At 28.7% G+C, this 10,968-nt stretch overlaps 1 protein-coding gene across 2 annotated transcripts in view; it reads left to right on the top strand.

Moving 5' to 3' along the window:
- LOC108565215 (flotillin-2) overlaps positions 1-10,968 on the top strand; it is a 137,038-nt gene that overhangs the window by 32,786 nt on the left and 93,284 nt on the right. The window lies entirely within an intron of this gene.

Below are 10,968 nucleotides of genomic sequence, written 5' to 3'. Positions count from 1 at the left end.
GACCCCCCTTTGGATATAAAAGGTTTGTGCGACCCCCGAAGAATAGGAATGTGTAGAAAAACAACCAGAAGTGATCTGTCATTATTTTTTGCGACCCCCCAAATATTTTACGCGACCCACACTTTGAGAATCACTGGTCTAAAAGACTAAATTTTGTAATTATTGTTTATAACAAAATAAGTAAATTAGGGAACACAATAGTTACTTAGAATACATTATGCAGAAAAGTAAATGATACTTATTAATCGAATTTATAGTAACAACAATAAAAATTATATAAATGATTATGTAATAATAGAAAAAAATGAAATGTTTCGATTCAAATTACAAAAATCGGTTTGAAAATTGAAAAACTAAATGTTAATAAATAGATTTTTAATAATTAGTACACAGAAATATTTATTGTATATATAAATGATCGGTGTTTTTTCCTTGACTCTAAGTCTTCAATTAGTCCGGTTTCAAACGGATTACCAGTACTATGTGAGGTATTGCTGTAATATATTTTTATGGGCGTTTCTCTATATAGTTTTTTTTAAACAATATATTGGCAATTTATGTGCTTATATGAATACGATCCGCAGGGAAATTAAAATCGTTAATTAATACATTAAAGGAAGAAACAAACAAAAAATATATATCTTGGGATTTATGTATCCATGTATGTAAGTTACTTGATGTAATGAAAACGCACTTGAGTAAGATAAGTATTTACATTATAAATGTCACATTATTGAGATCAGTGCAATTCTGAAAATGAAGATCAAAGAACTCATTAATTCGATTAGTTAATATTTCATATATTTTCTAAATAACATAAGTTAGAATGATAATTATTATTTTTTTTAATCAACTATTTATAGTATAGTGAAGAAAAAAACTTCACACATTGATCATCAAATAATTTATGTCTTAGTACAGTAGAAACTATTTCTGTTCGGTTCTTTTTTATGCGTTTTTTTTGTGCGGTTTTTTTATGTGGTATATTAAAATCAACCAATTTCAACGGCGTTAGCACCATTGTAATGTTTTCAATCAGTGTGCATATATACAGCATGCTCAAACGATTCTGTTAGTCGATTTTGAACCAATTCATCAAAAGAAGATGCACGTTTTGGATTAACACGAGTAGTAGTGAATTATGTATATGCATTTTGAAAAATTCCGAATATTTTTTTGTGCGATTTTTTTTATACGGTTCCAATCTACCGCACAAAAACAGATTTTACTGTATAATACTTATTTAATAATATTTTTCAATTTACATAATTTATAAGTTGATAAGCCTTACTATGTTATAATTATTTTATAGTTCTCGTTCATACTTAACAGTTTATTTAATTTAATTAGATAGATTTGTTTATTTCCTTAATGATTTTTTTTCCTTTTGATGTTAAAATCATGAATCTAATTAATTTTTTTTTGATGCTTTAGAAACGGACTACGGATATTATTAATATGCAAAGATTTAATTAATTCAGTTTCATCAACAGAAAAGAAAAATCTTCTATTAATATACATTATTCACAACTAAAACAACTCACTTATTTTATTTATTATTACTTTAAACTCGTATGATTTATCATAATTGATTACTAAGTCATTATTAATAATCTATAATATATATTTGTTTTGCTGTTATTAAATATTGTCATTTTTATTTAAAGTAACATTTATATATATGGAACATTGTTAATTTTGGAGAAAAAAATAAATTTGCTTGAAGTAAACAGTGAAGAATACCGACTAGCAGAAATAAATATACAGTGGAACCTCGCTTAAAGAGCATAACGAACATTTGAAAAAATGTCTCGCTTAACGAGCGACGTTTCGCATAACGAGTGATGTTGAGAAAAGAATATGATGAACTATACGAGTATTTCACTATACGAGTAAAAATACGGAAATTTTTGAACGGATTAAACTCGTTAAGCGAGGTTCCACTGTATAAGTAATTTTATAATCATTTTATATCATTCACAAATATTAAATTAAATCTTGTATAAATAGAAGGAAAAATATTAAAAAAAAACGATAATTCCATCCAAATATTACAAACTTATAGTCTTATTAGAAATCAATTAATATATATATAAAAAATATACATTAATTACTAACATTCATTTTTTTTATAAACAGGAAATATAATTTATATGAAAGTAAAAGAATTTTTTTTCTATCGAATTAATTGCGAAATTGCCATTCGATAATTGCAGCGATGCAAGTGAAACCGCAAATGTAATATAAATATAACAACATACGTTCGAATGTGATATTTTAGCGCATATTAAGGTCGTACGACAATCGTAGTCAAATATTAAATTAAAGTTGATTTAATTACGCAATGAATTGAATGGTAAATTCAATAATTCCTGTACGCTAATTGTTTAATACATTTATGATATTAACTATGATTTTAAAGGTAAGGGTGAATTGTATACAAGAAATTTTCTAATTATAATAAATATAGAAAACTGTAGTTAGAAAATTATATTTGTAGAGATTTTTTTAATAATGATTTATGTTTTTTTTCGCTCGATGTTATGAAGTTAATTGTTAATTACTATATTTTTAGATTATAATTATGTATAATTCTCGTACGTAATTTATATTATAATCAGTTGATTTTTAGAATAAAATTATGATGTATGCTAAATTTCATATGAATTCATTCATTTCATATAATTCGACGGTTCGATGTAATAACAATTATAAAATATGACGTGATTGAAACATTAACATTGTCTGTTGTGAATTTGCGTTTATTTCATGACATTTGGGGCTAATAAATAACAGTTTTTTTTTTGAAAATTATGTAATAATTATATCTGTCTAAGAATATTGCAATGGGTGTGGCGAATTTCTTACGGACACCCACGTCGATGAGCGTATAAGAATTAGAGTGAAAGTGTCATCCAAATTAGTGCAATAACCAAGTAAATCACGTAACAAAATAACGTTTTTATATAACAAATTGCAAATGATACTTCTATCGCAATTACGCAGTTACAATAAAAAATGTGCATTTTTTTGTTGTTTTAATTATGCATTATATTCAATTATCAAAAAAAAAACAACCTTATGTATTAATAATTTATGTAATGGATTATACAATATGAATCCGGATTATTTAAAAAATCTGTTGATAATCTACTCCTTCTTAGCACTTTCTCATCTCACTGAGTTAATCGAATTTGTATTTTCTATTAAAACATGAATTAAGTTATTTGAATGCAAATTTAATTAATTAAATAATTAATTAAATAATAATATAAATTAGTTGTTTTTATAATTTATATTAGTTGTTTGGATGTGTTTCTTATATATTTGTTGTATATGATAATTTATTTTGACATTTGATTGATTATTGACAGCTGAGTAATTTTTGACAGTTGATTGACTTTTGACAGTTCATAGTGTTAAGCAATTTATCTTACAACTAATATTTGAACAAATTTACTTATAATATTGAATTTATTGTTACATAAAGAATACTGTTGAAAGACTGGTAGATTTATAATCAGTTTACAAGAAAAAAATAGCAAATACTAATATTATATAAATAATTGCCTTAAATTGAGTGGTTTCTCTTCAAAAAGGAGTGTCAAAATGAAGAGATTTTAATTATTTTTCTTATAAAAAAATAATCATGATGTTGCTAATAATAAAAAAAGTGCATTGCATAATAAACTCTTCATCTGCGAATTTGAAGCTTGAAGCAGAATTCTTGAAGTACGTTTTAATTAAAGTGAAGTGGAAGTAAGTTATATAATAGCGAGATTTATTGGATATAAATAACATACAAATATCGCTCGAATAATGCATTTCTAATGGTTTACTTGCGAAATATTTTGACACATTTTATACTGCATTAAATTGGTCTCATTAAGTGTGCGATGAACTCTTCGGCATGAAGCAGGTGAACTGTAATCACTAAGCACGTTGATATGTTTATTTGCAAAATCCATATTCATGTATCTAATATTTGTTAATATGTATTAGTGCTGCATTCTTTTCCAATTGCTTTGTACTTAGATCGCTTATGTATGCAACTCTTATTCATTACTTCGTTCCGATCATTCCATTTCAGAAAGATGCTAAATTTATAATGATGAAAATAGTTAAAAGAGCGCGCATAATGCGAGTAATCGATTCCGACAAGATATCTGAAACCGCAGTAAACTATTTTGAAATCCTCGTTTGGTACGGAACAGTTGTACTGTGACCCAATTGCTAAAATTATTACACCAGTTCTTCACTTTGACACAAGATGACAGCTGTCATTTCGTGATCCATACATTGAAAAATGCTGCTAAATGAATCCGCACTGATCGAAGCCGTACTAAGCGAGGTATTGCTGTATATTTTCTTATATTAAATAATTAAAATATATTTTACAACTCCGTAGATTTCTTTAAGGAACTTCATTTTTATGTTTAAAAAAAATGAGTATGGATATATATTCCAGGTTTCATGTCATGACTGAAAAAAATAGTTGAAATTAAAATGTAAAGGGTGTCCCAAAATTAACGCAAGATTTGAATTAAATACAAAATACACAGTTTTTAGTCTTCAGGTTGTGATTTTTTTATTGAATCATAAAATACATAGGATAGGGTTATTTATGGAATAACACATCGAGCAAATGGCCTCTACAGCTTTGCTGACACATACGCACTCTTTTATCGAAATTTTCCATGATCATTTTGCATAAATGTGGCTGAATTTCGTTGATGCACCGTTTAATTTCCTCTTGTAATGCACGGGTGGTTGTGGGCTTATTGATATAGACTTTGACTTCATATAACCCCATAAAAAGAAATCTAATGGTGTTAAATCACAAGATCTAGGGGGCCAATTCTGATCACCGAAACGAGAGAGTACACGACTAGGAAATGTCTCTTGCAGTAATTGAATTGTTTCGCAGGTTGTATGGCATGTGGCACCATCTTGTTGAAACCACATGTCGTTTATATCAATATCATCCAACTGAGGCGGAAAGAAGTGTGTTATCATGTCGCGATATCGAACACCAGTAACAGTCACTGCTTGACCAGCCTCATTTTCAAAAAAGTATGGTCCAATGGTGCCTCCAGCCTAAAATCCGCACCAAACAGTGACACGCTGTGGATGCATTTGATTTTCGACAATCACATGTGGGTTATTATCCGAACCCCAAATGCGGCAATTTTGGTGATTAACAAACCGATCAAGGTGAAAATGTACTTCATCGCTTAGGATAATTTTGCTCGAAAAATCAACATCCACTTGTTGATGCTCAATCCATTCAATGCCCTACTTTTCCTAACCCTAACCTCTCAGATGTCAAATTGTTTATTGTTGCACAAATGGCAGCAAATTCAAATCTTGCGTTAATTTTGGGACACCCTTTATTAATCAAAAACTGTAATTATAACATAAACGATTTTAATTGTTGTGGTATTTTTTTTAACTATTATTAGTAAGTGTCTTGATTCTTTCTTTATTTTAGAATTTTTTGATTTAGCATGATTTTAATAAAAGTTATTTATTTGGTGATGCGTTTTATAGCTAGAACAGATATTATTCAATCAGAATCCAATATATCATCTAAAATGAACGGTTCAATAGAAAGTTTTAAGTAGCACACTGAAATGCCCTTTAAGACTCATTGAATATAGTGGTAATGAACAATTATAGATATTATGTAACAAGTTTTTTTTAAATTTGATATCAGGTATACCTCGATTAACGTTAATAACGGATAACGAAGCGTCGATATAACGAAGTGTGGAATTTTAGGTTTCATTTTTTGGAAATAAATACCAATAAAAAGCTTATTGAAATCATTTATATTTCTTGGTAAGAAGAAACGCTTATTTCTCGGGTTGTAATTGTATACACGTATGATTGTGCTATTAATTGATTGATTTTTGCAATTAGAATCGTTATGGTCAACAATAATGTTAGTCATAAATGAAATTGGACGAAATAATTTTCTAGAATTATTCATAATTATGCATTTTTTTTTATTTGGCAACGTTATAATGTTTATTAATTGCTCTGGTTAATTTGCGTCATTCAGATGAAAGTAAACAGTAAATTAATTTATTGTATATGTAAGAGGAAAGAAAGGAGCAAATGGTAGAGAAAAAAATAAATATGTATGAGGTTACATAAAAAATGGCAGACTTCCTTTTAGGTGTAATAAGTGTATGGCATTTAAGAACTCGCCTAATAATAGAGAAGAATCGGTAGATATTTGTGAAAGTTACGATTTCGGTTTGCAAAATGTATTCGATGGGAACAAATTTTGTTTAATAGAATGATTTGTATATATACACACGTGAATTTTGGTCAAGGTGCGTCATGCACTTTGTATTTTTGTAGACTCATTGTGTTCTATATCCAATTACTTCAGATTAGTTACCTTTTTTGTTAACTTAACATACATTTAATACGAATAAATTAGTCAGTAATTTATTAATAGCATTTAACTAAAGTAATTCGATAAGACTTATTTGTAATTAATTATGTAATTTATATACCATATTCGACATGGCAATATTTCAATGCATTTGTGTACAACTTTTTGAATATTTGTTGTTATAGTTCCTAAATGTCAACATATTTTTTTATCTTAAAGTAAGATTTATTAAACTTAGTTCACTTATCATTAATATAGATTCTATATTTTGTCCTTATACCGCCCTTAATTAAGTCCAATTATGGTATAGAAGTTTTTTTAATTATTTTTTAATTAATTTACATGCAATATTTGTATCGTTTACAGGTATCCGCCGATTTACGAACTAGTACCATTCCAATGGGTAGTTCGTAAGTCGAATTTGTTCGTAATTGGAGGAATTTTAAAAATATATTTATATTACCACATTTTACCATTGTTCTTACTTTTATATATGTTGTAACGTGGTAAAATCGACAACGCTGCAAGTGCGCTCCACGTTGCAACTATGTTTCCAAAATTCGAGGAGACCGCAGCAAACCGCGAAAGAAGACGGTTGTAGTCTCCAGTTTGAGAAGAAATTATAAATATATTTGTAATCTCCCAGAGGACGGTGTTGGTGCTCTAGAGGAGCTAAGGCCCACCGTCGGAGAAGAAGTTGCTGATCTGGAAGCAGTTGTTAGAGTTCTTCCTCTCTTTAAAAGGAAGTGGCGCCCTGAACCTTCCCACGTCACGGACTCACGCCCTAGCGGGTTGAAGATTGGTATATCTTGTGTTTTTTTATGTACACGAGTTTTATCGTGTTACAATGTTAAATTCCGAATTACTGACTGCATAAATTTGAAAAATAGATTAAAATAAACAAAATACTTACTTACAAATATTTTTCAATGTAGACATAACAATTTAATAAAAAAATAAGAAACAAATGCAATAAAACAGATAGTACATCTTTCAAGAATATTATATTTTATTAAAGAAATTATCAATTTTTGTTTGGGCAGTTAATTTTTATCACTATATATGTCCTTGTAACAAGTTAGAGCTTTTAGATTTTTGTTCGTAAGTCCGGAAGTTCGTAAGTCAGGGGATACCTGTATTTATATTGTTTCATGATAGAAATATACAAGGTATTAAATCTCATTCAAATATTTTTCCATTTGATAGTTCCCTCCTAACATATATTTTAAATTAATTTTCAAAAGTCTGCTTCCTCTTCCAATAATGAGCTTCCTTCTGTAAACTCCTGCTCTCCGTTTGCAAGTCACATTTCGGTAGGATTATTTACTATCTACAATATTAAGCAAAATGGTCAGTATCAGCTCAAAACCTCTGCAAAACCAGTAACTCGAGGGAGTTTCAAAAGTCCGAATTGACAGTTTTCCATATGACTTAATGTGTCATGCAAGCACATTATCATATATTGTATATTTATACCCGGTGCCCGACAACCGAAATCCCGTCTATCGAAATCCCGATTATATCGAAATCCCAACTATGTTAAAATCCCGACAATCAAAATACAGTCGGGATTTCAAACGTCGGGATTTCGATACATTCGGAATTTCGAACGTCGGGATTTCAATCGTTGGGATTCTTTCTGTTGTCGGGCTTGCGATATAGACCCATTTATACTGTGATTTAGTTCTTTCTGGTTACTTTATCAAATTGAGAATCAAATTTGTCATTTGTAAATATGACATGTGCCAATATTAATTTAATGTGTCGATATTTCATTCCATATGTCAACCTTAATTCAGTGGCATGTGTCAAAAATAACAAAAATTGAAAATTTTATTACAATAATCTTTTTGTGAGGATTTCAATACGCCAAGATTTTATATTTTTTAAGCGGCACGTAGTAACATAAAGTTTGGAAACCACTGGTCTAAGGTGTTTTGTAGATGAAAGAAATAATAAAGTTGTATTATTGAAAAGAATTTTCTCAACGTATATTAATTGAAAACTATTGAAGACATAAAATCTTATACTGATGAATATTTTTATGTAAACAATTATTTTGGATCGGATTCGATCACTTTGACAACTTGACCATCGGCGGGCACGGATTTTACTGTGTATTTCAACTTGGTACCATGGGCGGCCGTCTTCACTGAAGCAGTTCCAGATAAATTAATCTTAGGTCCGGCCAGAGCGGTAACCTCTTCACTACAAAAACAAAAAGGATTGTTAAATCGGAATATTAACTTAAGACTTTGTTTTCAATTACCCGGTGACTCTGTATCCATTCTCATCGGCTTCGTAGAAAACGGTTTTCATAATATATCCATCGCTGTAGGAGTACATTCCGGTAACTTTGTGTCCATTGCGAACTTCCTCCCTGTGCTGCGTAAGGTCGTTAATTGTGTCCACAACATTCGAGGCGAATCTATACCTGATGAAAAAAAAAATCACATGAGAGTTTGTATATTGATTATTTGGCTTTAACACTTACTGAGCGGCTCCGTTTTGGGCAATTTCATCTTCTGAAGGTACTTTCTCAACTGGTATCTGCTCCTCAACTGGGACCGGAACTTCCTCTACTACTTTGGCAACTTGTGGTTGCACTTTATGCTGAGGAATATAAAACGTCCTTGGCGGGAGAGCCAAAGCTACGGCAGCCAAACCCAAGATGAGGATCGTCTGAAACATAGTAATTGAAATAAAAATTTAGAAAACAAATACTAATAACTTTACTTACGTTCTTAAGCATTTTGATTTATTTGTGTGTGATCGATGAATGATCGTGTCTGCAGTCGTTCCCTTTTATATATGTGTCGAGGATTACTTATCCCCTTTGTTTTCCACTCATTAATATTAACTTACGTTCCTAATCATTATTTTTTTTTATTATTGGTAAACGGTTTACGATTGATTTTTAATTCGAATTTTATTGGATTCCCTTTACTTTTTTTTCAATGCTTTTACTTTATTTCTTTTTCTTTGTACATGGATCCTATTGGAACTATTCCACACAATTCTTATATACCTAAAATTAATTGCAAAATGTATTTTTTTATTAACATTGTTTCATTTGATTATAATACAAAAAAAAATCAATGTCCAAGCTAAATACTTGGCAATTGGAAATAATGTGTTTTTAATTACACAAATATATTTGGAAATACCAAGCGACTAAATTGATGAAAACTTAATTTTTTGGTATCTAATAATCGTTCATTCATTGTGTTTTAATTAAAAAAAAGTGTAATCATAGAAAACTATAAGTATTTAACAATAAGCTTATAATACAATGACGTGTGCAAATTATATAAATCAAAAGATTGATTGAATAGAATAGAATTTGAGTGATTGAAATGTATGTTTTGATTAACACAATCTCATAGGTTACCAAATTGAAATTAAAGTGTACATTGATATTTCAAAATTGTAATGCACTAAGATACAAAGACCAGGAAGTAATTGTCATCTATTGCGTAGGCATTAATGCAGAAAGTGTTTATTCCAAGTAGGGAGTGTTATGTATCACACGAAATCCAGGCCAATTTAACATATTTTAACATTTTATCTGTCTAGCTTTTAGCTAAGAGTTAAATCTCATATATAAAATGATTGTTGTCAGTTTTTAATTATAATTTCTATTCATTTTATTTTATAATATAAAGACAATTTTTCAAAATTTCAATTTAAATGTTTTTGGTTGTTGGAAAGAAATTACCATCTTATAATATGTATATAGATTTGTATTACTGTTATATAAATTAGCAAGAAATTCCTATAATGAAATTCTTCTTATGGAATGTTGTTGCCCATATACAATATTTTATATAATTTATATAATTGTAAATATTATGCACGATTTTATGAGTAAATTATATAATTTATTGCATTACAACAGTAATATTAAAAGCTTCTGAGAATAATTTAGAATGCGATCCACATAAAATTCTGGTACTAATATATTACATGGAATGTTTATTCCAATTAGAAACTCCATTTTAGTTCAATGAGATCTGGTGGAATCTTATCAGCCCATCTTTGCTAAATGTAATCGCATCATGATGTAAATAATATAAATCGCGACTTCTCTATGGATTTAGAAATCTACTATGAAAGTTGTAAGAAATAGTTTGAATAGTTTAAGAAAAATTGTACCAATTCAATTTGATTTATTTACTTGATTTTACAGATTCAAAGGTATATTTATTTGTTCTTAATAAAAATTAATGTAATATTTAGATCTTCTTTTCGTCTCCACACTTTACTTGGCCTGCGCGTCTTTCATAATTTCGCCAGCCACGTTTTTATTAATTTGAAATAAAAATATTTAGATATTGTTATAATTTTAAGTGAACGAATGTAACTTATGCAACTCAATAATCTTATTATGTCTTAAGTTTTGAATTTATTTAAAAATGTTGACAACTTAATTTAAATCGTATATTATTGTTGATTATTCATTAAATGAAATTAATTATTATCATTTTATTTGTATTATATACATACACACAATAGAGTTAAAAATAAATATATATTAATTAGGGATTTAAAAAAGGGGACTA

This window comes from Nicrophorus vespilloides, unplaced genomic scaffold, assembly GCF_001412225.1.
Source record: "Nicrophorus vespilloides isolate i.1.1-1 unplaced genomic scaffold, Nicve_v1.0, whole genome shotgun sequence".
NCBI lineage: Eukaryota > Metazoa > Arthropoda > Insecta > Coleoptera > Silphidae > Nicrophorus > Nicrophorus vespilloides.
Note: the sequence above shows the minus strand (reverse complement) of the source record. Positions and strands in the feature narration are given on the sequence as shown.